General features: G+C 38.8%; 1 protein-coding gene and 1 pseudogene across 5 annotated transcripts in view; both read left to right on the top strand.

The window, feature by feature from the left end:
- RCAN2 (regulator of calcineurin 2) overlaps window positions 1–26804 on the top strand; it is a 361427-nt gene that overhangs the window by 297522 nt on the left and 37101 nt on the right. The window lies entirely within an intron of this gene.
- On the top strand, window positions 15876–26622 carry LOC140526267 (importin subunit alpha-1 pseudogene; annotated as a pseudogene).

Here is a 26804-nt window from a genome sequence, read left to right as displayed (position 1 = left end):
TCTACCACTTACCAGGGTTCAAATCCTTCCTCAGGCACTAACCATCCACTTACTAGCTATGTGACTCTGGGCAAGTTACTTAACTTTTTTTTTATCCTCAGTTTTCTTCTGTAAAATGGAAATAATAATGATATTTTTCTTACAGGATCAGTGTGATTGCTATGAATATATCAGATGAAATAATGTACATAAGGATCTTTGCAAACATTCAAGTGATGTATAAATGTGTTATTATTGTTGTTCCAAAGTATTAGTCTTACTTTGGTCATTTTATAAGCTGGTATATACCATCTTTGGGCAAACAACAACATGAAGATGACATTTTTTCTAGGTTTCAGCTTTCTCAATAATGTTGGGTGTTTCAAGGGACAGTCTTACTGTCACGATGTTACATGCTTTTTACCAAACAATGGCTAGAATAGTCAGATTAAACTTTTCCCATAATCCCTGCTAATGAAATATCACTGAAGTCCTGAAACCTTGCCGAGATGGGGTCAAGAAGAGAACAGTGCTTTGGAGAAAGAATGCATCCAGGTATTCATGTTTGTGGTTGATGGGGGGGGGAGGAAATGGTGTTAGTGATGAGAAGCTCATACTGTGTACATGATAAAGAAGTTGAATGCAAAAAGAGAAAAAAAGATTTCATTACTCTCCCTATTAAACATCCTATAGGAATTAAGCTGTGGTGTCTTCTTAGTAACCAACATGGGCACAAAAGTTGCCAAGAACTTCCAGTTTCTCCTTATTGGGAATGATGTCAATAGGAGCAGTTAAACTATGCCAGAAGCTTGGTATCTTCTGTGGCATCTAACCAAGTGACATAGGACCTAAGCAGTATATTTTGATCTCACTAATGGCAAGGGTCTGAGCCTAGTCAATCAATCAATCAATATTTCTTAGGTGCTCACTCTGTGCCAGGCCTTGTGTTAAATACTAGGTATACAAAAAAAGAGGCACAAAAGATAATCTTGACCCTGGAGAAGACAACATACAAACAAATATATAAGAAGTAAGCTACATATAGGATAAATAGGAAATGATGAACAAAGAGAAAGCATTAGAATTAAGAGGGGTTGGGATAGGCTTCCTATAGGAGGTAGAATTGTAGTTGGAGTTAAAAGAAGCCAGGAAAGTCAGTAGTCAGAGTGGATGAGGGAGAATGTTCTCTGGATAGCCTTAGAAAATGCCTGGAGTTGAGACATGGAGGATCTTCCTTGTGGAACAGCAAAGAGGCCAGTGTCGCTGCCTCATGGTCCCAGGCAGTTTTAATTGAGAGCAGCCTCTTAACATGGTCCACACCGAAGAATCCTTGAGCTTTTGCCTTTGGTGAATTAGAAGCATGATGCAGTAGAAAGACTGCTGAACCTGGAGTCAGGCCACCAACATGAATTTATTAAGAACTTACCTTTGCCAGGCACTGTGCTAAGTTCTGGAGATAAGCAAAAAGAAAGACTGTTCTTGCACTTAAGGAATGTGCATTCTAATGGAAGAAGAAAATATATAAAAGAGAAATGAAAAGCAGAGGTGTATCCCCTTGGAGACATAGTGGTGAGGCCTGAGAGGTCAGAAGCACATTTAGAAAGCGAAGACTAGCCTGGACCCATCCCCGAAATAGCACTCACCTACCAAAAGAAACTCACTAATGGGAGAAAGGTTCAGCGTGGTGGAAGGATGTCCCACAATGAGAAGGTCCCAGCCACTGAAGGAAGTTCCAGAATGAGAAGGCAGATGAATCATGTTGGTGAAGTTTAGACAGTCCTGTCTTGGCTTTGCTCCTTTTTCTGGGATTTGGTTTCATCCCTGGTAACATGGGAATGTTTACCTTGTCATGGGTGGAGAAGTTTATAGTGTCCATTGTAAGGTGATATATTCCTCAGAGATTCTCTGCTAAGGATTTTGTCCATCTTGGTATTCTAAAGCCAAGAGGCTAACCAATGGTGAGCAGACAATTACTCCAACACTAAAGGGGACAATGATGTCTGTAATTGTTCATCCTTCATTTTTGAAGAATGCCAATGACGTCATGGGTGATGTCTTGACTTGCTTGTGAATTGGATGTAAGTGAGGCACAGTTGTGCCTCAGTCCAGCAGAACAAAATTTAAGATGACTGGCGATGGCCTAGGATGCAATGGATGACCTTGGTGTCTTCGATGTCTGACCAATTTCTAACCTCTCCACAGAACCTGCTTCAGTCACCTTCATGGCCATTGGAACAAATTGTTCTCCTCCATGCATTCTGATGAGAGAAGTCTTCTCATTCTTAGAGTAGACATCCTTCCAACTCACCAATGGCTTTGAGGCCTATCATTGAGTTAGGAGGATGGTAATAATAACAACAGTGGAGCTTGTCAATGCACAGCATCTATATACAACTCAACTAATGGGGCAGAGAAGGCATTTCAGCTAAACGTCTCATCCTGATGACCAAGTCTGATGGTATTTGATAGTACATCCATAGCCAGGGGTGTACTCTCTGACTCTCAGTGTGAATATCTACACCTGGGAAATGGGCAAATGACATAGAAGAGGTTGTGATTTATTGTTTTGCTTATCATCTAGATTTAATAAAGTGGCTGAGAAATGTTAATACTGCAGATTAAACTTGAAAATTATGTCATCCACACATTTTTTTTCTCTAGATAGGTGGTTATCAGACATTTACCATATCCCACTGTTTGTAGTTCTCCACTTCTGTACGGGACCACAAACAGTTTGCATTATACAAAGCAACCTTAGAAATTTCTTTGCCCACCTGGATATCCACCAAATATCGACCACACTCTCAATAGAGAAGGAGGTGGGGGAAGAAGAAATTTCACAAGGAAAAAGTGTAATTTACCTTGAAAATGAGTAGCAGTCTTAGAGAGTGAATGGGATTCTATACAGGGTCAGCTTACATTTACAGGGTGACCAAATCTAAGGGGACTGGAGCTGAGTGAATCTTCCCAACCTTCTCAGAACATGTGCTCACATAGGATAATTGATTTAGGGCTGGAAGAGACCTCAGAGGACATCTAGTCCAGCTCCCTCATTTTAGAGATGAGATAACCAAGTCTAAGAGCATGTAAATCCCTTAACCCAAGGGCACACGAGCAAGTGAGAATCAGTGGTAGAAGTCCACACAGAAGCAAGAAGAATACATCATGAAGGCAAGTAGTAGACATCAGTGAGATCAATCAGTGAATTAGCCAACCAACAAACATTTATCTGTCAGCCAATACATATTTATTGTCTACTATGTGTCAAGCACTGTGCTAGGTACTGGGGATACAAGGACCAAAAAATAAGATAGTTCCTACCTTCAAGGAGTTTACATCCTAAAGGAGAAAGGGGAAACATGTACATATATGTATTTTATATTGTATAAATATGTTAAGTTTATATTATTTCAATTTATTTTATGTAAATTATATAGAAATATATTATCCAATTGTATATCAATACAATTAAAATTTATAATTGTAAAATCATTCATATATATGTAAAAAGCATACAAAATAAATTAAAAGTAATTTTCAGCTAGTGCTCTAGTAGTTGAAGGATAGAGAGAAGCATGTCAAAAACAATCTCTTGTAGAAGGCGGCTCTTTAATAGGAAAGTGGGAATTCCAAAGGGGGGGGGCAGTCTGTCAAATGTACCAAGATGGGAGATGCAGTGTCTTGTGTGATAAACAGCAAGAAGGTTAACCTGTCTGGGCAGATTGTAAAGGACAGTTAAGGCTAGCAAGGCAGGTTGGAACCAGGTCGTGAAAGGCTTTCAGAAAGGGGAGTATATGACAAAATTAGAAGTTTATTTGAGATTACAGACATTTCGTCTTCTACATCTCTGCTGATTTATCTGATGATGGCAGGTGTACCTTAGTCTTGTCCCTCATCCCTCTGCTGCACTGGTGCAGCCAATGGATCCCAACAGATAATGGTTCCCACTTGAAACATGGCCACCTGCTCATTACACAGAGCATTTTTTTTTCCAAGCTGAACAGCTTATTGCCCTGTACAACACCTAAGAACCATTTCAATCAGTTTTTTTTAATACTTCACTAGAAACCCTACTCAGTACTTTCTTAAGCCAAAGAAATCAGTTTAACTTTCAATAAATCCACCCTTGTCATGGAGGATATTGACCATCTTTTTTTCCAATTAGGGGAGGTTTTTCTTCTGGCTCTTGTAAACTGTATTCTGGAATCATCTATTGATTAGAAGGGTGATTTCCCAAAATGCCAATGATTTCCATCAGCATGGGTTTGTTTTGTATCAGGATGTTATAATTAACAAGTATTTGGTTCCCAGGGTGTAAAAAAAGCAGAACAGATCAGAAAGATCTGCTTCATGCCTAGAGGACTGACATTCTAAATAAAGGAGAAAAACAGGAGTGCAACATGGAGATACGGGAGCATGTGTATTCTTAGCAGCATAATTGATTCATACGCCTTAGTTCTTGAGCTCATGATTTCTACATTTGGTGATAAAAGGTTGCTTGTATCATTGTTTTTTTTTTTTAAAAAAAAACTATCTTTCTAAAAAAAATTAAAGGAGAAACATCTTTGATGATTTGCTTTGATCATTTTCATAAGCCCTGGCAAAATGAATAAATTAAATTTTAAACTGAGTATCTTTAGAAAGTTGAGTTGGGAAGCACATGAGAGCCAGCAGGGTGTTGTGGAGAGAGTACTAGACTGGGAATCAGAGGTCCTAGGTTTGAATTCCCCCAGTCTGCTTCATGACCTTAGACAAGTCATCATCCTTTTGGGGGTCTCAGTTTTATCTTCTGTAAAAATGAGGCAGGAATCTGGTACTTTTTAGTTGCATAATCTTTGTCAAGTTACATGCCTTTTCTGGGACTCTGTCTCTTAATCTGTAAATCCAGTGAGTTGAACTGAATGACCTCTGAGATCTCTTCCAACTTTTAATGTATGATCCTCTAAATATATGATTCTTTACATATATGCCCCTAAATCCTGTAATCTCTAAGGCCTCTAACTCCAGATTTATGATCCCATGGTTCCCATTTAATAATTTGCAAAACCCCCAAAGGAATGATGATCCAAGGGGTTCGCACAAAAAATTCTTAAATTTTTAATTGCAGCATAAACAGTAAATAATTACAGAATATTATGACTAGTATATTAAAAGAGTAACTAGGTGGTGCAATGGATATAGTTTCAGGCCTGGAGTCAGGAAGACCTGAGTTCAAATCCAGCCTCAAACACTTAATAGCTGTGTTATTCTGACCAAGTTACTTAACCCTGTTTGCCTCAGTTTTCTTATCTGTAAAACGAGCTGGAGAAGGAAATGGCAAACCATTGAAGTATATTTGCCAATAAATAGAGTCACAAAGAGTTGGACATGAATGAAATGACTTAACAATGGCATTAAATTACTCTGGGGGTTCACAACATTTTTTGTTATTGTTGAAAGAAGTTAAAGGAACCAAAAACAAAGATGGAAACTGCTAAGGCTACTATGAAGCAGATGATTTTTAAGGTCCTCCGACGGCATTAAATTAATAACATCCTTCTAAAGTCCTTAGTGCCCATATGAAAAGTTTGCTTTAAGCATTCCTATTCCTAATGAGAAGACAATAAATTTCTGTTGGAAGGAAAAGTTTATTGTTTCTGTCAGCCAGGCAGCTAGGGAATGTGGCGGGTGGCTATGTGGTGGGGACAATTTCCTAAATGGACTTTATAGTCTCAAAGAGTTAGCTACGTGTCAAGAAGGAGAACAGCCCTTATGCCCCATAACTTAGAATTTTAAAAAACGTAATTCAATGAAGTGTCCTATTAGGAGATTGTAAATATAAGCTATGTGAATGAGAATCAATATACATTAAAGTGAACACAGCCCCCAAATCACATTAAATATATTAAATTTATAATTTTATATATTATTTATATAATAATAATTTATATATTATTAAAATTTATATTTTAAATATATTAAATTAAATAAATATAATTACATTACATTTATTTACATTTTTAATCATGTGCAACATGACTTGGCACTGCACCTGATCAATAACCTCATTTCCTGGGGCACATAGGGCCCAAGGTCATTGTTAAAGGGACCCAGGGAATATGACAAATCATATTACAGTCAGATTCTTCTTTCCACCTGCAACCTTTTTACATGGATGGAAAAGAGCAGCACTATAAGAGGGGACATCATAAAAGAGATATGTACTGTCTGAGCCAGAGCTACAATAAACCTAGGGTAGCTAGGACTTTTCCCAAATGCTGCTTTATTAGGATATAGACAAGTTTCTTCCCATTGTATCCATTTCGTTCTATCAAATGTCTCTCTCCCCTGACCTCCCTGCGCCACTCCCCTAGGATCAAGGAGGGGATAAAGGTAGATTTTGGGAAAGGTAGAGAAATTCAGGTCAACAGGAGTCAGAGTAAGGGGAAAAGATGGGCCAAACTGTCTCCTTTCCCATCAATACTACACTGACTTATTCCCCTGGGAAGATAGGTCTCAAGATCGGTAATGGAAAAAGGAGCATGGTCTTTGTCTTAATGGTCAAGAGAGAGGGAGGGAATGACATGTCCTTTCCCATCCCCCAAACCATCCCTATTTGTGATTGCCCTACCTTTCCCAAGGTCTACCTACTAAAGCTTAGTCTCTCTGAGGGAGGGCTTGTATCTCTTTTCTCCTCAACTGATTTTGCCCCAGATGCCAAAATATCCTAGTTACAATCTGACCAGAGGGATTTATGCAGGGTTGGTTAGAGGTGTACCTGATTTACTTTGGTGATGGATAAGCTGACTACATGTATATGATCCTTGCATTTTTTTTTTTAAACAACAGAGAATACCCCCTAATTTTCTCCTGTCAAGTAACAGGAGGAACAATCTCTTGGACTGACTCAGTTGTCAGTGCCATAGGGACAGCCCAGCTGCTCAGAATAGCCTAGTTCTGGTATTGAATAAAATAGAATTTTTAGAATCTAAATGTCTAGAATAGACCCATATTTAATTACTGAGCTGGGTTCCACCTTTGAGGTAGAATAATTGGCCATCATCATCATGGCCAATATTTATATAGTGAGCTTCAACGCAACCCTTCAAAGTGCTATTATTATCATCATTTTACAAATGGGAAAGCTGAGGTTCATAGGGACATTAAATGGCTTGCCCAAGTTCCCCCAGTTAGAAATGGGGGAGGCAAGATTCAAACTCAAGTCTTCTTAACTCCAACTTCGGCTATCAATATATGATTAAGTTAAATTTTTGAACCAATTAAATCTATACATTTTGTGCTTATTTCCCTACAACTGTCTTTTAAAATCTTTAAGGACTATATATGTGGGTTTATGACCTACCTCTGACACATACGAATTATTTTGCCAATAAACTATATAATCTCTCAGTGTTTCAGGCAACTCTCTAAGGCTGTAATAGGGTAGTTGTCCATTTGCACTGATGAAGGGAATCTCCACACTGAAAGTCCTAACACCATGAAATCAAAGTCTGGACCTCATCAAAATGCTCCATATTTTATATGTATGACAGTATAGATTTCTATAGTCTACATGTAGACACATAATATCTATATATACACTACATATAATATATAGAGTATACATATAGTATAACGATATATAAATTATATCTCTATAAACTATATATACTGTATCTATGTCTATATCTGTATGTAGACATATAGACACAAAGATAGATACATACATACACATATATGTATATACACATGCTATTCATATATAATGTAATATTCACATGTAATAAACTGTCTAACTTGTGATTCCTTGAGTTCTTCTAGGTACCTCTCCTCACATATAATGTATGGTTTTGATGTTAAATCTACTTGTTTCCATGAGTATGTACACATACATACACCCACATGTATATCTGTTCACCTTACATAAGGTGTTGCATTTTTTTTTGGAACCAGACTTATGATTTAATTGGAATAGGGAGTTTTCTCACTGGAAATTCCAACAAACTCCCTCTCTGACTACATAACAATGCTTGTTCTATAACTCATAGTTTCTAAGAGTCAAGTGAGTAAATAGAAGATTAGGTCACATAGCCATCACATGTCTCAGGTGGGACTTGAACTCACATGTTCCAGGATTTCCAGACCAACTCCTTAGCCAGTTTACCATGGCATTTGAACAGCTTATATGTAAATCCTTGCCTTTGAGACTAGGAGTAATAAGCTTAATAGAAGGATCAATATTTAAATGCACTCAGAATGCAATTTATATACCTTTAAAAGATGAGATAACCTCTTAAAGGAAATATGTTTCCTGATTTTAGTATAAACAATTAGATTTTTTTTTTAGAATTAAGATTGTATGTCTACTCAAGAATTCTGAAAGCACCAGATGTTCCTTGCAGATTAATGATCAGATAAGAGAAGCTGATGGCCTAGATGTTGAGTTTGGCCACCATTGATTCCCAACTAAAGTAGTCATTGCTATTTTAAGCTGAAATTTGGCAAGGATATCAATGAGAAGTGTACTCTTTCTTGGGCAATATTTATCATCTATACATACAGGGCTGATTTTTTATTTAGTGACCCCCCTCCTTCACAATGTATACTCTAAGAAAATGATTCACGGCCATTATAGTCCCTTTAAGTTCTGTTGGGCTGATCAGTAGAAAAACACAAAGCAGGCCTTGCTTAGTTCTGCCATTTATAGAAAGGTTGCATTATGGATTTGAGTTTGAGGAAGAGTTTAAAAATTATTTCCAGCATTCTAGCAAGATGAGCAAAGCATGACCCCCACTTTGGCCACCATGTTGCCTTCCTCCCCTTCCCTCTTATGTAATGCTTCTTCATGTGGTCCTTGACCTACTTTTTTGTAACTTCTGGTTTTCCAAGAAGGAAGCAAGATTCAGCAGCTTTTGACTGTAAGCTCAATCTTCGGTGTCTATTGTTTTCTGTTATGAAAGTATCAAATATAATTCTACTAGACTAAAAATATTTGCTAAAGAAAGGTTTAAGATGGTCTCGAGGTCCATGTAACGCTGGGTTCTCATGTCCTACAAGTTAAGATCTTTCAAAACTTTTTAGCATTTTCTTGATTTTGCTCCTGCTACAATAACCAACTCTTCTATCCACCTACCTTGCCTCAGATCATAGAACTTTTCCTATGACTCAGTATCCTTTAGTGTGGCACTTGGGGCTCCTGGAATTTAGTTTTTTTCTCTTTCTTGAGGCAGCTAGGTGACTCATTGGACAATGTTGGGTCTAGAGTCAGGTATACGTGGGTTTAAATATGGCCTCAGACATTCACTAGCTGTGTAAACCTGGGCAAGTCACTTAACCTTTGTCTGACTGTTTCCTCAACTATAAAGTGGTACTAATAATAGCACCAACCTCATAGACTTGTGACGATAAAATGAGATATTTGGAAAGTGCTTGGCAACTGAAGTGGCTGCCAAGTGGTTCGGTGGATAGAGAGCTAAGGTTGAGGTCAGGAAAATCTGAGTTCAAAGCTGACCTTAAGCCTTTATTGGCTGACTATGAGCAAGTCACTTAACTTCTAATGGACCCAGTTTCACCAACTGTAAAATGGGGATCATAACAACATCTTCCTCCCAAGCAAATGAGATAATCTTTGTAAAATACTTGGCATAGTGCCTAGCACATAAAAAGTGCTATATAAATGCTTATTTCTTCCCTCTCTCCACAAATGCCTATCACACAGTAGGCACTTACTAGGTACTTGTTCGTCTTTCCTCCAGCCTTTACCTTCTATACTCATTCTTTAAAATGATACATTTTGGCAGTTATATTGAATTAGCTACCCATTAAATTGCTGCTGCCATTTTTCTGAAAAGTAAGATAGGAATTTCAGCTAGAGCTGTGAAACTGTTCACATCCTTTGACCCAAGGGTCCCAATACTAGATCTGCATCCTCAAAATGTTAATGTAAACACCGATGGGAGAAAATTACATATTTGTTTTCACTAGCCTTTAAAATTTAGCATTTCTTTTCATTATTAACTTTTAAACTACATTATTCTGAGAAGGAACATACAGGCTTCACCAGACTGCCAAAGGAATCCAGGACACACACAAAATTAAGAATCCCTGCTCTAAAATATTAGCTCTCATTATTCATGAAAATATGAATAAATTATCTTTTTGTAAGTTGGATCATTTTAAATGTATTAGGAAAGCTCCCATTTTGAAGAAAACTCCAGTGTACAATGGCGCAGAAGTGAGAGTGTTGAATTTAGAGTCAGAGAAGGGGATTTGAATTCTGACTCTGTCACCCCTTTTGACTTTGTATAAACCACTTAATGTGTTTTTGAGTCATATTTTCTCATCTGAGATGTCTGGAAGGAGGGAGTTGGATTGAAATGATTTTTACTATCCTTTCCATTTCTTTTCCCTCCTGCCATGACTCCTTAATAGAAACTAGATGGGATCAAAGTGAACGTTTCTGACTTTATGAAAGAGAACAGAGAATGTACCATCTTATTGTGATGTTTTCCAGGTACAGTGAATTTTAAGACCACTACTAGAGAGGAGAGATTGTTACAAAATAAACATTATAGAAAATACTCTCCTGAGAGCTGCGGGTATGGAATTCATGGTTTATTAAGACCACGCTGCTTCCTTGACATTTTAGAGTATAGTGTTTGAGCCAAGCATTAGATTCTGCTCTTTCAAAATGGTCCCAAGCGAGGTGGGGCTGGGGAAAATCCTCTGTAGCTTTAGTACAGTAAATTCTCTCAGGGATAAATAGGGCAGAAGGCAAATCTAGTCACATCTTACCTTCTCAGAGTGATCATACTGAAAGAGGTATCCTACCTTAATTCCCTTCACTTTCTTAAAAAGAATCAGAAAAAATAACACAGAGCAACTGTTCTCAGTGTGGTCTGACTACTGCTGGGAGATCTCAAGACTCCATTGAGTTGAAACTATTTTCATAATAATAGTGCCATTATTTGCCTATTAAAATACTCTTCCCTTTTCTAGCTACATATCTGTATGAGGCCAGATTTTTAAAAATATAATTTTAATATACTTCAAGCAAAACAACATATTACAATACATTGAATGCAAATGCAGATAGGAGAATTCAGCAGTCTTAAGCCAAATGATAATTTGTTGTTCAGTTATTTCAGTTGAGTCCAACTCTTCACGAACCCATTTGAGGTTTTCTTGGCACAAATACTGCAGTGATTTGCCATATCTTTCTCCAGTTCATTTTACAGATGAGGAAACTGAGGCAAACAGAGTAATGTGATTTGCCCAGGGTCATGAATCTAGTAAGTGTCTGAGGTCAAATTTGAACTCTTGTCTTCCTGTCTCCAGGTCTCATTGTACCACCTAAGGTAAAGAGACTTGCAAAAATATCTAAAACAATGCTACTCTTCTCACTATTTTTTTTGTTTAGGAAAATGTAGTTACTTTTCATTAAAATGTTATTTATATTCACATGTAATAGGGTTAGTGTTTTTATTTAAACAAATTAAAATAATTGTTTTTAATATTTTTAGTTTTACTTTAACATGGTAAATATCAATAGCTATTATATCAGTAGATATAATGGGAAGAGAAGCTCTTTGGGATCTTCAATACTTTTTAAGAATATAAAGCTCTCTTTCTGGAAGTCAATTGCAAGTTTCATCATGAGCCACCTGGAACTGTGGTTAGTTATTGTTCTGATCAGAGTCCTAAGTCTTTCAAAGTTGCTTGTCGTTATAGTATTGTTGATATTTTGGGTTCTGCTCACTTCTGTCTTTATCAGTTCATACAAATCTTCCCAGTTTTTTTCTGAAATTATCTCCTTCATCATTTCTTACAGTACATTTCTTACAGTATTCCATCACATTCATATTCTATAACTTGTTCAACCCTTCCCCAATTGATGGAAATCCCCTTTGTTTGTTTCTTTCTTTCTTTCTTTCTTTTTTTTTTGCCACTACAAAAAGGAGCATCTAAGATTCTGATAAGATACGGATATCTTGGTAATCCCTGGAATGCCGTTCATTTTGGCCATTCAATTTGCAATATAAAAGTTAAGTTACAAAAATATAAATGATTAAAGTTAGCCATCAAAAGATTAAAGGAAGCTGTAGGATGTAAGCTGGATTTGCAGAAGAGAATCTGGTTTCAAATCCTGGCTGTGCCACTTACCAGCTGTGTGACCTTGGGCACATCACCTTCTCTGGGCATCCCTTACTTTTCTGCTAGAAACTAAAGGAGTCAGACCAAATACTCTCTAGGGTCTTCTCTCTGCCTCCAAGTCTATAATTCTGATCCTGTGAGTCTTCTGTGATACTTCCAACTCACAGGAATCTTTATCTCCTACCTCTGAGTGTTTTGTTTGTAAATTATTATTTGCTTTTTAGCATTTTAAAATTGAAATCTTCTCTGATGCTTCCAAATCACAGGAATCTTTATCTCCCACCTCCAAGGGTTTTTTAAAATTATTATTTATTTTTAGCTTTTTAAAAATTTTGAGTTCCAAATTCTCTCTCCACCTCTGAGCTCTTATAAAGCTTATTGTTAACTACTCTAATGGCCACTGGATGCAAGGCACAGACTGCCTTGTGTTATTAGGACCTGTATGAAGTGTTGTAACAGCAAGAACCCTGGCATACACAGGAGGGCTAGCCGTACAGGTTCTTAGATCTGTTTTTCTAAGAGGAAAGCAACTTTTGAGGAGTCAACAATCTACTTTTATCAAGCACATATATCATTCACTTAGTTCAGGGGAAAAAAACACTCTGAACTTTAGAGAAAATACAAACAGAGAAATAAAGACCAACAGACAGGGCTTCCAACTGTCTGACCATAAGCAATTCATACATCATAGATCAACAGACAGATCTAACTGTCTGACCATTACATACATACGTAGTTACCAGAGAGAGAAGCACCAGCATCTGGGTTTTCAAAGACAGGGATCTCCTTAGCAGCTACCCAGAGTCTCTCTGGCCAAAAAACGACCCACTTCTAATGAGTAAGCCCCAAAGGAAAACCTCATCTCAGAGTATTTATACACTTTTCAGAGACTGAGGGCAGGACCCTCTGACACAGTGTGTCAATAGAAATTAATAAAAGGTACTGAGTCCTATTAATGAACAGGGAAGACCTTTAACTCTTCCCCCCACCCACCATTAACCTCGCATTAACATTACAGGGGTTGGGTCACAGGACTGTTGCCCCGAAGCTATCATGTGGGCTTGTTAAGTGTGAAAAACAAGAAAGCATGCCTGAAGTTCTTTGTATATCCCCTCTCACTCCAAGGTCTATTACCTTGCTTAGTGGGTGCTCCACAAATGTTTGCTCAGTTCATCAGTATAGTAAGTCATTATGGCACCTGATGCTATGGCACAGACCTATAATCCCTGTTTAGGGGAAGCTAAGATTGACAGGATCACCTGTGTTTAGGAGTTCTCAATTGCAGTAGGCCATACTCATTTGACTGTCCAAAGAAAACCCAGTAGCAAAACCAGGGAGCCCACACAGTTGGGAACCAGGCTGCCTAAGGAGGGACCAAGAGGGCCAGGTTGGGAAAAGAACAGGTCAAAGGTTCTGTACCAGTCAGCAAGTGAGACCCATTAGTGTATGCACACGCTCACGCATACACACAGACAGAAAAAGAGAGACAGAGACAGACAGAGAGACACAGAGACAGATAGAGACACAGAGAGATACACACACACACAGAGACAGAGAGGATCAGAGAAATTTTATGGCATTCCAGTGCTATGTTATGTGGCATGTGCTAGTTACTGGGGATGCAAAACAAAATAAAACAAAATGAAACAATACTATTTGCCCCCTGAGGAGCTGAAATCCCAGTTGGGTGGTAGCAGATACATAAACAATGAAATATAAGGTAATTTGAGGAGGTAGAGAGAAGTCATCATTGTGAGCAGCAAGGAAGGCTTTTCAGAGCAAGCAGTATTTGAGGTGAGCCTTGAAGGAAGATCAAGATTGAGAAAAGGAAGGAGTATATTCCAAGGATGGGGAAACTGCTTGAGCAAATGTACAGAGGTGGGAGATAAGAGTCCAAATTCAGGGAATAGCACAAGCGAGCAGATTAGGCTAAAAACTAAATTGCATGCAGGGGAATAATGTGAAGTAAGGCCAGAAAGATAGGATGGAGCCAGATAATAAATGCCAGGCAAAGAAGCTTGTATTTTATCCCAGGAAGCAATAGGGAACTGGCCAGGAGACCTGTTCTTTAGGAACATGATTTTGGCAGCTACATGGAGGATAGATCATAGAGAAGAAAGAGAGGAAGCAGGGAGACCTACTATTCTAGTACTTGAGGAGAGAGGTGATTAAACTCACCAATAACATCACACATCTAAGACGTTGTAGAGGAAGAATGAGGACAGCTAGTTGGCACAGTGGGATAAAGCACTAATCCTGGAATCAGAAAGAACTGAATACAAATCTGGCCTCAGACACTTAATCCACTGTGTGACCCTGGGCAAGTCACTCAACCTTGTTTGCCTCAGTTTCCTCATCTGTAAAATGAACTGAAAAAGAAAATGGCAAACCACTCTAGTACCTCTGCCAAGAAAATCCCCAAATGGATCATGTAAAGCCAAACATAACTAAAAAGTAACTAAACAGCAAAAGAGAAAGAATCCACAACTGAATATAGTTAACATTTATAGAGAGGTGTTAGATATCTCTCTATGGCAGAAATGTATATGGAGGGTGAAGGAGAGACAATAATTATGGTAATGGTAATGATAACTAACATTTATATAGCTCTTACTCTGTGCCATGCTCCTTTGCCTCTGGCATTCCCACAAGATTAACTGGTACCAAGGCCATCTGTGGACATACAGGCAAAGTAGGCAACTGTCTATATGGCGTGAGTTGAAGGAGCAACACAAAAGTGTCATCTCTGATACTGAAGCATCTGAAATTTTTCTTCTTTTATAGATGTATACACTTTGACTGAATTAAGATTTTCCCTGGAGGGGTAGCAGATTGCGGAACTAATTTAACATTATCACTGATTATTTTTTCTGATTAACCCATTATCAGCTACTGCCACCACACAAAGAACATGGCCTTGAAATATTAGGAAACAGGACAGAAAAACTTTGATGAGAGGAAGATGGAAAGAGTTGGGAGCATGAGGCATTGTTTTCACTCATGGGACACCAGAGTAGGAGGCCCTGAATACACATCAGACAATACTTTTTTTTTTAGCTGGGTGACTAAGCCTGCAAAGGAGAGTTGATAACCATGGCCCAGATTGGAATCTGAAAACTGTGTTCAAAGAGAGTCATCATTATCTCGCAGAGAAGTCAACCGGATGACCCTGGGGCTCAGCAGCAGATGGCAACACAAGCCAAAGCTGGATCAGCTCAAGGCTCCCTTGGCCACAAGGCATGAAGGGACATCAAGGGTACTAGATTCCCATGCAAGGCCAGATGGTACTGTGGTGATGTCTGTCAGCAAGGTTAAGGCTCAGAACTTGCAGAACACAGAAGATGGAGAACTAGGGACAGAGAGAGTTAGCTTGGAATAGCCACTGTGGAGTCGGAAGGGGCTGCTGGTTCACTGAATCCCAAATCCTATTTTATGAAAGCAAAGCTGGAACTCCTGGTCTTTTGTAGCCAATGAATAAATGAATGAGAACTTACTGAACTCTTGCTACATGCCTGCATTTGTCCTAAGTGCTGAACATATAATAATTTTTTGTTATTATTATATAATGTTGATATCTCCTATTTTAATATTTTATTACATAATTATTGTTATAAAATGATTACATTGTTATATAATAAAGTTAACATATAATATAAATTACTTTTAACAATAATTATACATGGAACATTTAATATTATTACATATATGATATATATTCTATAACAAAATATTATTTGTATTATTATTTAGTAACAACTAGCATTTATATAGCACTTTAAGATTTTCAAAACATTTTATAAATATTATCCAATTTGATCCTCACAAGTATCCTGGGAGGTAGGTGCTATTATTATTCCCATTTTACAGATGAGGAAATGGAGGCAGAGACAGATGAAGTGACTTAAGGTCACACAGCTAGTAAGAGTTTGAGGCAGGATTTGAGCTCAAGTCTTTCCAACCTCAAGTCCACTTGCAGTTGCAGGTCCAACTGTATCACCTAGTTGCCCAAGAGAAATTAGGATAGGCCTGGCTTTCCGAGAGTTTACATTCTAATAAAGGGAGACGACATATATAAGGCAGTGGTAGCCTGGGAAGCTTGTCTGGGAAGTCACAGATTTGTCAAGTGGAACCATAGGGTCAAATTAACTCACTCTTTCCCCATAACAAATTTTCATAACAAGGAAAGAGAAGGAAGTTAATGAGTAAGTGTGTGTGTGTGTGTGTGTGTGTGTGTGTGTGTGTTTATATTCATCCTTCCTTGCCGAAAAAGACCTTGCCATCACAAAAATGATGACGTGACTTGCACTTGACTTTATTTTGAGTGAGGGAGGGCTGTGCAAGGTCACCAGCCTCACTTCTCCAGAACCATCTGAATCCAGTGACTAGATATTCATCAGGATGACTGGAGATGACCTAGGATGAGGCAATCGGGGTTAAGTGACTTGCCCAAGGTCACACAAGCTAGTGAGTGTCAAGTGTCTGAGGTGAGATTTGAACTCAGATCCTCCTGACTCCTGCACTGGTGCTCTATCCACTGCACCACCTAGCTGCCCCTAATGTGTAAGTAGCAGGGCAGGAAGATATCTTTGAAGCTTGATCAGATGACTCAGCAGCCTACATACAGTTACTCCTTTCCTGAAAAACCTTCTGAAGCTCCCTACTACCTATCAAATAAAATACAAGCTTTTTTACATGTATTTTCAGCTCCTCCACAGTAAATCTACCTAGTTAGTCTGGTTTGTCATTCACATTCACAGTGGACAGAGCTCCAGTGCATGAGTTCAAAGCTCACCTCAGACATTTGACACTCACTAGCTGTGTGACCTTGGGCAAGTCATTTAACCCCAATTGCCTCATCCTGGGTCATCTCCAGTCATCTTGAGGAATATCTGGTCACTGGATGCAGATGGCTCAGGAGGAGAAGTGAGACTGGTGACCTGCACAGCCCTCCCTCACTCAAAACAAAGTCAAGTGCAAGTCACGTCACTATTTGTCTGATGGCCTGGTCTTCTTCGGCAACGATGGACGAACGCACATGCAGTAGAGACAAACTGGAGAAGTTCATAGTTACTGAAATTTTCCTCAGTCCCATTCTGCTCCCTCTCGCCACTGTTCATTACTGCACTTTAGACCTAGAAGGAACTCACCCATACTCTGCCTGTCAAAATTCTTTCTTCAAAGCCCCACTGGACGGCCACCTCTTACCATGAAGTCTTCCTCAGTCTCACTAGACGTGATTCCTCTTTCTCAAACATTTTGTGCTATTCCATTTGAAAACTCCTCTATGCTTACTTGATCATATTCAGATTTATTAAAAGTATTTTTCAAAGTCTTCTCCCCTGGATATTAAACTCTCTAAAGACAGGGACATTTTTTGTCTTTCTGTCTTTTTCAGCACCAGCATAAAGTGAACATTTAATGGATATTTGTTGAATTGATTTTTATTGAAAGAAATTAGGACACAAAGCTTTTGTGTCCTCTGGACCTGGGAGGGCACAATGAACCATTTGGACTAAAAGACAGTTAGTAAACGATTGAGTAGCTGTGGACCTTCAATCTGGGCCCCTTGTCAAGGATGCTGCATAAAAGAATCCGTATTCAGATACAAGATGGACTGGCTGATCTCTCGGGGCCTTCTGAACTCTAAGGTTCTATGATTCTGTAAAGGGGCCATAGTGGCTAGGCAGAGGATTAACACTGAATGGTGGCAGACATCACTCAGATGTGATAAGGGAGAACAAAAGGTTAAAGAACCATGCCCCTGGTGTCATATTGGTTTATGTTGTTGAAGGTCCACTGAGAGGCAGTATGATGCAGTAGAAAATCTGTGGGCTTTGGTGTGGAAGGACTTCAGTCCACAAACATTTATTAAGTACTTACTATATGTTAAACACTATGCTAGGCACACAAGATGCAAGAACAGGGGTATTTTTCATCTTTATATTTTCCACAGCAGTAACCCAGCATGAAGTGAGCATTTAACAGATATCTGTTGAATCCAAGTGATTTTTATTGAAAAAAAATTAAGAGACCAAACAATTCCTATTTGCAAGGACTATACATTCTATTGAAGATAACAAATACATATGTAAGTATGTGCAGAACAAAAATTAAGACAGTAAACCCAAACTAGTTAAATAAAAGAGGTATGTAGGGTTGCGCAGCATGTAGAGCGCTGGGGCTGGAATAAGGAAGACCTGAGTTCAAATCCAGCCTCAGTTGCTTACTAGCTATTGTTGATTTTCATCCCTCCTTATTGAAAAGGACCAAGAACATCATGAGGGTATGACACTGGGCAACTCACTTAACCCTGTTTGCTTCAGTTTCCTCATCTGTAAAATGATCTTTGTCAAGAAAAACCCTATGGGGTCTTGGAGAGTCTGTCATGACTGAAATGACTAAACAGCAACAACAAAAGGTAAATACAAAGTAGTTTGGGACTGAAGGCATCAACAATTGATTCTCAAACTGGGAAAAGAGGGAGACTGTGAAGTGGAACTGAGGAGGAAACATCTTCTAGACATTAGGGGAATAGCCAGGACAAAGGCACAGAAATGGAGTGTCTTGTATGAAGAATGACCAAAGGTCAATTTGGTTGGATTGCAAAGTATGAGAAAAGTAGTAGCATGCAATGAAAAAGAGAAGATTTGCTAAGGCCAGATAATAAAGAATTTTAAATGTTAAACAAAGGATATGATATATTCTCCTTACGGTAATAGTGAACTACTGGAATATAGATTAAGGGAATGACATAATCAAACTTACCCTTAGGGAAAATTCCTTTGGCAGAAGAATGGAGACAGAACTGGAGCACATAGGGACTTAAGACATGGAGACCAATTAGCAAAAGATGGATGGGTATAGGAATGCAGACTGGGAGATTCAAGAGCAAAAGAAAATGTAGAGTTGAAGTGTCTAACTATAGGGTTGGAATTGGAAAGGGAAGAAAGTGAAGTCAGAGTAGAGCTAATTAACTGAGAAAATACTGAGGGGTAGAGGGATCAGAAGTCTCAGTGAAGGTGAAGTAGAATGGTGAGATCCAATATGCCAATGGTGCCATCCCTGCGTGTGGCTGATGAAGTGAAGGAGCAGGGGATGGAACTTAAGGAAGCTATAAAATTGGGAGTGTGAGGAATTTGTGTGCACATCTGAGCACTGAAGTTCTCTAGTCAGGAGTTGGAGAGGAGAGAAAAATTTTCAGCCTAGGGCTAAATTCCTTAAGAAAGGGGGGGAAAGTGCCTAAAGGCTAACATACAACAATGCCCATGATTTGTATTGTGTGCAAAATTTTGATTGAATGAACTTCAAAGTTGCTGAGTGATCTTGGGAACAGCAGGGAATTGAGGTGTTGTTGTCTAACAGGCACGGGAGAGCTTAAGTAGGGTCAGGAAGTGGGGAGAGAGGGGAGAGGGAAGAGCGAAGAGAGGAGAGAAGGAAGAGGGGGCCTTCTGTCCTCTAAGGGCCCCTCAGCGCTAAGAGCGCCTTCAGGCTTTCCTGACCCTACTTAAGCTCTCCTGCCACATAGTTTGCACCTGAATACCGTGCCTGTTAGACAACAATAGGTGTGCTCAGACCCCGGGCCAATCTCGAGGGCGGGGATGCTCTCTCCCAGCATGTTTCCCACGGGAAGAGGTGGAAATGCACGAGATAGCCCGGTCTCACACCTCAATTCCCTGCTGTTCCCTGGGGGGCCTCATGAGAACTCTAAGGTTTAGAAGTCCTCACCTTTACCCACCCGAGACTGTCCACATGGAACTGAGCTTACACCCCCAACACACTATGGAATAAGAATTCCAAAGGACATAGCAGAAGGGAGTGGGAAATAAGTAGGGAAAGACTGAATAGAATGGTGAAAAAAACAGGGGGTGGGATGCTGAGGATAAATTGTTCTTCTGTTGCCAGAGATAGATTAATAAAGGGATATGTAGAAAAAGGAGGAGAGCTATTAGCCCTGTGTGTAGCAGTGGATGGTAGATTAACAGCAAGGCTCACATCCTCCCATGGTGATGATGATGACGATGATGATGATGATGACGATGATGATGATGATGATGATGATGATGATGATGATGATAGATAACATTTATATAGCACCTATTAAACACTATGCTAAATACTTTCTAATTATTATCTCATTTGGTCTTCACAACAACTCTATCGCTATTATTATCCCCATATCACAGGTGAGGTAACCGAGGCAAATAGAAGTTAGATGACTTGTCCAGGGTGACACAACTAGTAAGTGTCTGAGGCTGGATTTGAACACAGGTCTTTCTGATTTCTGGTCCATTATAACACCTCGTGGCTCCCTGTGAGGGACAGAGGGCGCTGGGCCTCTGGGCCTGAAGCTAAGTTGGGGCTAAAATTGCTACTGTAGCTTCCCATACTCCAAATGGACATAGGTTCAAATCTCACCTCAAACACTTGCTATCTGTGCAATTCACTTCATCTTTTGGGGTCAAAGTTTCCCAGTCTTTAAAATGAGAGGAAAAAAGTTCCTTCCGTGACAAAATCTATGACGCCTTTTGTTTTTACATCATAATCATTTCCCAATTCCCTAGGAACCATCCCTTGTGACATAGGAAAATAAAACAGTTAAGCAACATGAAGCACCACATAAATCAATAAACATTTATTAAGCACCAACTATATACCAGGCACTGTGCTAAGCACAATGGCAAAAGAGGCAAAAGACAATCTCTGCCTTCAAGCTAACCATCTAGTGGTGCAACATTCCATGCCTAAAATCTCCCCCTCTTCTGTGGAGGGTAGGGAAGTAAGTTTCGTTATCTATTCTCCCCACCAACTGGTCATTCCAGTTAGGCAAAATAGGGCTGTCTTTCAGGGTTATTTTCATTTACATTATTACAGTCATTATAGTGTCTTTCTAATTGTGTTTATTTCATTCTAGTTTCTCCAGGTCTTCTTATGCTTCTACAAATTCCTCATATTCATCATTTCTATAGCATTCTAATATTCTATTATATTCAGACGTCATGATTTGGTTAACCATTGCTTTACTGATGAACCCACTTTGTTTCTCTTTTTTTTAACTGACACAAAATTCCTCGGAATCTCTTGGTACCTTTGGAACCTTTTCCCATAGTCAACAAGCATTGATTAAGTTTCTACTAGGTGTTAAGCACAGGGTATACAAAGAAATACAAACATGGGTCTTGCTTTCAAGGAACAATGAGGAACAGCATGCAGTCAACTAAATACAAACACGATATCAAAGATAAATTGTAGATAATCTCAGAGGGAAGGCACTAAGATTAAGGAGGACTGGGAATGGTTTCTTGCACAAGGTAAGACTTTAGTTGAGACCCAAGGGAAGCTAAAGAAGCCTGGAGGTACTGATGAGGAGGGAGAGAGTTCTAGGCATGGAGGACAGCCAGTAAAAATGCTTGGAGTTGGGAGATAAGAGTATTGTATAGCAGAGACTCATGGTACTACGTCCCAGAGTATGTGGAAAGGATCAAGATGTGAAAAGACTGGAAAGATGGGACAGGAGCAGGTCAAGAAGGGATTTAAAAGTCAAACAGGACACATGGCTTTTGGGGCTGAACTGCAGTGGCTGCTGGAAGTCTAACCAGGATGCAGCTGCACACTCCTCTTGCTTCTCCCTGTGACCTCCAGCAATGTTCCTTCTTGTTTTCCCTCAGTGTGGAACACAACCAGGGCCACCAATGAAAATGCTAATTCACCAGCTGCCCAGTTTAATAGGTTTAAGAACAAAGAGAAAGACAGCCTAGAAATGAGGCGCAGGCATATTGAAGTGAATGTAGAACTGAAAAGCTAAAAAAGATGACCAAATGCTCGAAAGAAGAAAGATCAGCACTTTTTCTGATGATACTTCTCCTCTGCAAGAAAACCGAAATAGCCAGGGCTCTGAGCATTGGTCTGCTGAAAAAATAGTCAAAGGCACAAATAGTAATAATGTGGAAGTTCAACTTCAGGCTACCCAAACTGCTAGGAAACTCCTTTCTAGAGAAAAGCAGCCTCCCATAGACCAAATCCTTGAGACTGGTAACCTTCTGAAGCTCTTAGGCTTCTTTGCACAGGACAGATCTTAATCCTGTTCAGTTTGAATCTACTTGGGCACTTACTAGCACTGCTTCTAGAACATCGGGCCAGTCCAAGGCTGTGGTAGATAGAGGCGCTATATCTGCATTCAGTGCCCTGTTGGCCTCTCCCAAGGCTCACATCAGGGAACACGCAGTGTGGGCTCTGGAAAACATTGCAGGTGATGGTTCAGCATTCAGAGATTTGGTTGTCAGGTTTGGTGCAGTAGACCCTCTTTTATCTCTTCTTGCAGTTCCTCATCATTAGTATGTGGTTACTTAAGGAATCTTACCTAGACACTTTCAAATCTTTGTCGTAACAAGAATCCTTGTCCCATAATAGGAGTTATTGAGCAAATTCTTCCTACCTTAGTTCTCCTTTTGCATCACGATGATCCAGAAATTCTGTCGATACCTGTTGGGCCATTTCCTGCCTCAGAGATGGCTCCAATTACAGGACTGAAGTGATTGTGAAAATGGAGTGGTCCCACAGCTAGTAGCACTTCTAGGATCTGGTGAATTACCAGTAGTTACTCCTTCCTTATGGACTAGAGGAAACATTGTTGCAGGGAGAGATGAACAAACTCAGATTGTAATAGATTGAGGAGCACTTGCACCCCAAATCCAGACGGAGGCTGCATGGACCATGTCAAACATCACAGCTGGCCATCAGAACCCAAAGCAAGTTGTAAAATCATGGACTAGTTCCACATTTGGTTGGAATTCTGTCAAAGGGAGACCTTAAGTCATCGAAAGAAGCTGTGTGGGTTGTCACAAACTATCCAAGTGGTGAAACAATTGGACAGATTGTGTCTCTTGTCCAAAATGGAATTCTGGAACCTTTAATCAACCTTGTCTGCAAAAGACAGCAAAATTGTCCTGGTTATTTTGGATGCAATTTCAAATATTTTTCTGGCTGCTGAAAAACTGTGTATCCTAATTGAAGAATGTGGAAGACTAGACAGAATTGAAGCATTTCAGTGCCATGAAAATGAAAGGGTATGTAAGGCTTCCTCAAGCTTAACTGAAAAGTATTTCTCTGGAGGAAGAAAATCAAAATGTTATATCAGAATCTAACTCTGGTGGCTATACCTTCCAGATTCAACATGGTATACATGGGACCTTTAACTGTTAGATTTTACAGTCAAACCTTCAAATCTTGTATGCCTTGCTCTTGGTATAATTTTGTCTTACTGTCTCTCCACTAAGATCTTTTTTTAAATGTGACTTTTCATGTAGCATACTTGAACAGCTTGAACTGTGTACATACTGTATGAAATCTCTATCCTCAATAGGGTTCTTATTTCTATGGGGCATTTCCCATCTTGCACTGTCCTGTAAATAAAAAACTTATTTCCATACTTCATCTTGCTACCTTTTAGTTCAAGAAAACTGGGAGATTCTGTGATTCTATTAGGATCTGTGGCTTTGTTTGTGCTTATTTTTTCCATAAATGGAGTTTATAACTGAAGAATGTCATTTTTAAAGAATTGATTTGGCTGAAAACTCATAATTTTGTGACTGGCCCACTCCAGACTTGTCTAAAACTAAGTTGCTATTTTTACAATTAGCAGTTATCATTAGGCCAGGTGGATCACCCTAACTCACCTTAATGTAGAATATAGTGGAGCCTGCATTTATTCATAATAACCTTTCTCAACTCAACACGATGATAGATTCAAGCTTCAATGGAAGAGATATTTATGTTCCTATTCTGATTGCTTTATCATAGTAAATAAAATTTCCAACGTGAGAAACTTAAAGGAGGTGAGGGTGGGGAAAGGCAAATAGAAGCTTTTATATTTCACCCTGGAAGCAACAGAGGAGGCATATAGGAGAGATGTTGTTGGTGAATTAATTATTTATGTTCGACTCTTCATGATCCCATTTGGGCTTTTAAAAAATTTCTGTTATTTGGAATGGATTTTTTTCTATAATTTTAATCTGATTTTTGTTAGTGCCGTATAGAAATTTTTACAGACTTTTTATTTTGTCTACATTCTATTTTTTTGTATTTTGTCTACATTATAGTTTTGCTCCAAGGCAGGCTAGCTAGTACAGTCTTTGGGGCAGTTTGCCTGGTGTCAAGAAGGTGTTAGAAGGTGGACAGTTCCTGAACCAGAGCCGTGGAATAAAGCTAGACATGCCAGTTTTTTCTCTCTGTTTCTCATGGAATCATAGTGTTGGGTGGGACTTCAGGTCATTTAGTCCAATCTTTTCCTCCCCCTTGGTGTCTTGACAGATGGTGATGTCTCCTCTTCTTGAAGACTTCCAGTCTCCAAGAATAGGACTTAATCTTTCTGAAGACAACCATTCAATTACTGGACAGCATTGGTTAGAAAGACTTTTCTTATGTTGATTCAGATGTTACCTCTTTGTGATTTCTGTTTATTCATCCTAATTCTAGGCATGAGAGTAGCACAGAACAGATCTCTTTCTTTTCTATGTTATAGTCCTTCAGATATTAGAATAAACTTCTCATTTCTTTCCTTCATTTTCTTTTTCAGTTTTCAATTCCTTATATCCACTAGTTTCCTTACTGGTAACCATCTTGGTCTCTTCCCTCTAGACATTTTAGTTTCTTGATGGGTAATTATGAGATGAAGGGCAGCTAAATGGATGGAGTGGATAGAAGATAGTGGATAGAGCACTGTGCTTAGAATCAGAAAGACTCATCCTCCTGAGTTCAAATCTGGCCTCAGGCACTGACTAGTCACTAAACTAGTCATGTAGCCCTGTTTGACTCAGTTTCCTCACCTGTGAAATGAGCTGGAGAAGGAAATATGCCAAAAGAAAACCCAAGAGGGTTACAAAGAGCTGGATATGACTGAATAACATCAAAACCATATGTTTGGGGGTAGCTTCTTTCCATTTATTTATGCACCACAGTGCATAAAGCACTAGACCTGGAGTTCCAAGGACCTGAGTTCAAATCTGGCCTCAGACACTTACTAGCTGTGTGACCTTGGGCAAGTTATTTAACCCTGCCTGCTTCAGTTTCCTTACCTGTAAAATGATCTGAAGAAGAAAATGGCAAGACCACTCCAGTATCTTTGCCCCCCAAATGGGGTCATGAAAAGTTTACCACGATTGGAACAACAAATGATGAGATTAAATATAATCATTAAAACTTGATTCCCAAAGTTGAACACAATATTCCAGAGGGGACATAAATAGCAAAGAGCCAAGTAGAGCTATTATTTATTGTAATCTAGACATTTTATTTTTATTGATACAGTCCAAAGTGCCATTAATTATTTTAAGAGGCATATTGACCTCATAGCTCATATTATGGTTATTAAATAATAATTTAAATTGATCCCTCTCATTTCTACATCATAATGATTTCTAGATTCCCCATCCCCAAAGTGAAGCTTCCTTTGTGACAAAGGAACACCGTTACGTAAAAATAATCAATCAACTCATTGTGTCTGGCAGCATGTGCAACACTAGGTGGCCATGCTTCCCCAACTCAGTGACTGGAGGGTGGAAGCACATTACATTATCTGTTTTCTGAGTTTCCCAATTACTCAAAGTTCAACTTCCTTATAGAGATCTTTTACATTATTGTAATCTTACATATTATTTTTCTGGCTCATCCCAATCTTACCACATTCCTCTGAATTCCTCATTTTTGTCATTTCTTATTGCATAACAATATTCCATTTCATTAACATGTGACTGCAATAAATTGGGTGTGTGTTCACCTGAAATCTCCAAGTTTTTTTTTTCCTCTCAGAATTTAGGCATTAGCATACCTCTATTCATTTCTTCCTTTTCATGGAAACATTTTTTTCCTTTTTCTCCTTCCTTCAAATAGTTAAGTTTTTGCCCTAAACTGAGAATCAAGAGATTTGGATTCTGGTTCCAGTATATGCCACTAATTAGCTATGTGATCTTGGGTCTCTTCGTTCACCTCTTTAGCCCTTTGTAAATGGAGGGGTCAGCAAACTATGGTTTACATTATGTAAAAAAGCATTCTTAGCTCACTGTCGTGGGAAAATATGTGGCAGGCAGGCTTTGACCCATTAGCTGCATAGTTTGTTAACCTCTGCGCTAGATGATCAAATCACTACACATTCCTCAGTTTCTTCATCTATTAAAATGAGAGGACCATGTGAACTTTCAGTTTCCTTCTGACTGTAAATCTAGGTTAGGATCTCTTCTGGCTCTAATATTCTAAGGATCTTTTTTTCATAACCCCCATATTCCTCTGTCTCTACCTGCACTAACTTATTTGAAGATAAAAATGCCTTTTTTTAGAGAAACAAGAATCAGAATCATTTTACAAAGCCATTTGCTTACTTAATAGCCACCTCTCTGGTAAGAACATATGGCATAGTAATACATATAGGGTTTTGTTACTTGCAATGAAGATAGATAGAATAACAGTGAATAGACATAGGAAATGCCATTCAGGACATTGTCAGTATTTCATTAGCCTGAATTATCATGATTTAGGTTTGGTTTTTTTAAATAAGTCTCTAGGCATCATTCACAACTGACTAATAATCATCAAAAATTATTCATTAAATAATATTCTCTTTTTTGGTTTAGTCAAAAATTTAATTATTTGTGTCATTAATGACACTATGTACATTATATGACCAATGGATTTCCTTGTATGTG

This window comes from Notamacropus eugenii, chromosome 2 (genome assembly GCF_028372415.1).
Source record: "Notamacropus eugenii isolate mMacEug1 chromosome 2, mMacEug1.pri_v2, whole genome shotgun sequence".
In the NCBI taxonomy this organism is placed as follows: domain Eukaryota; kingdom Metazoa; phylum Chordata; class Mammalia; order Diprotodontia; family Macropodidae; genus Notamacropus; species Notamacropus eugenii.
Note: the sequence above shows the minus strand (reverse complement) of the source record. Positions and strands in the feature narration are given on the sequence as shown.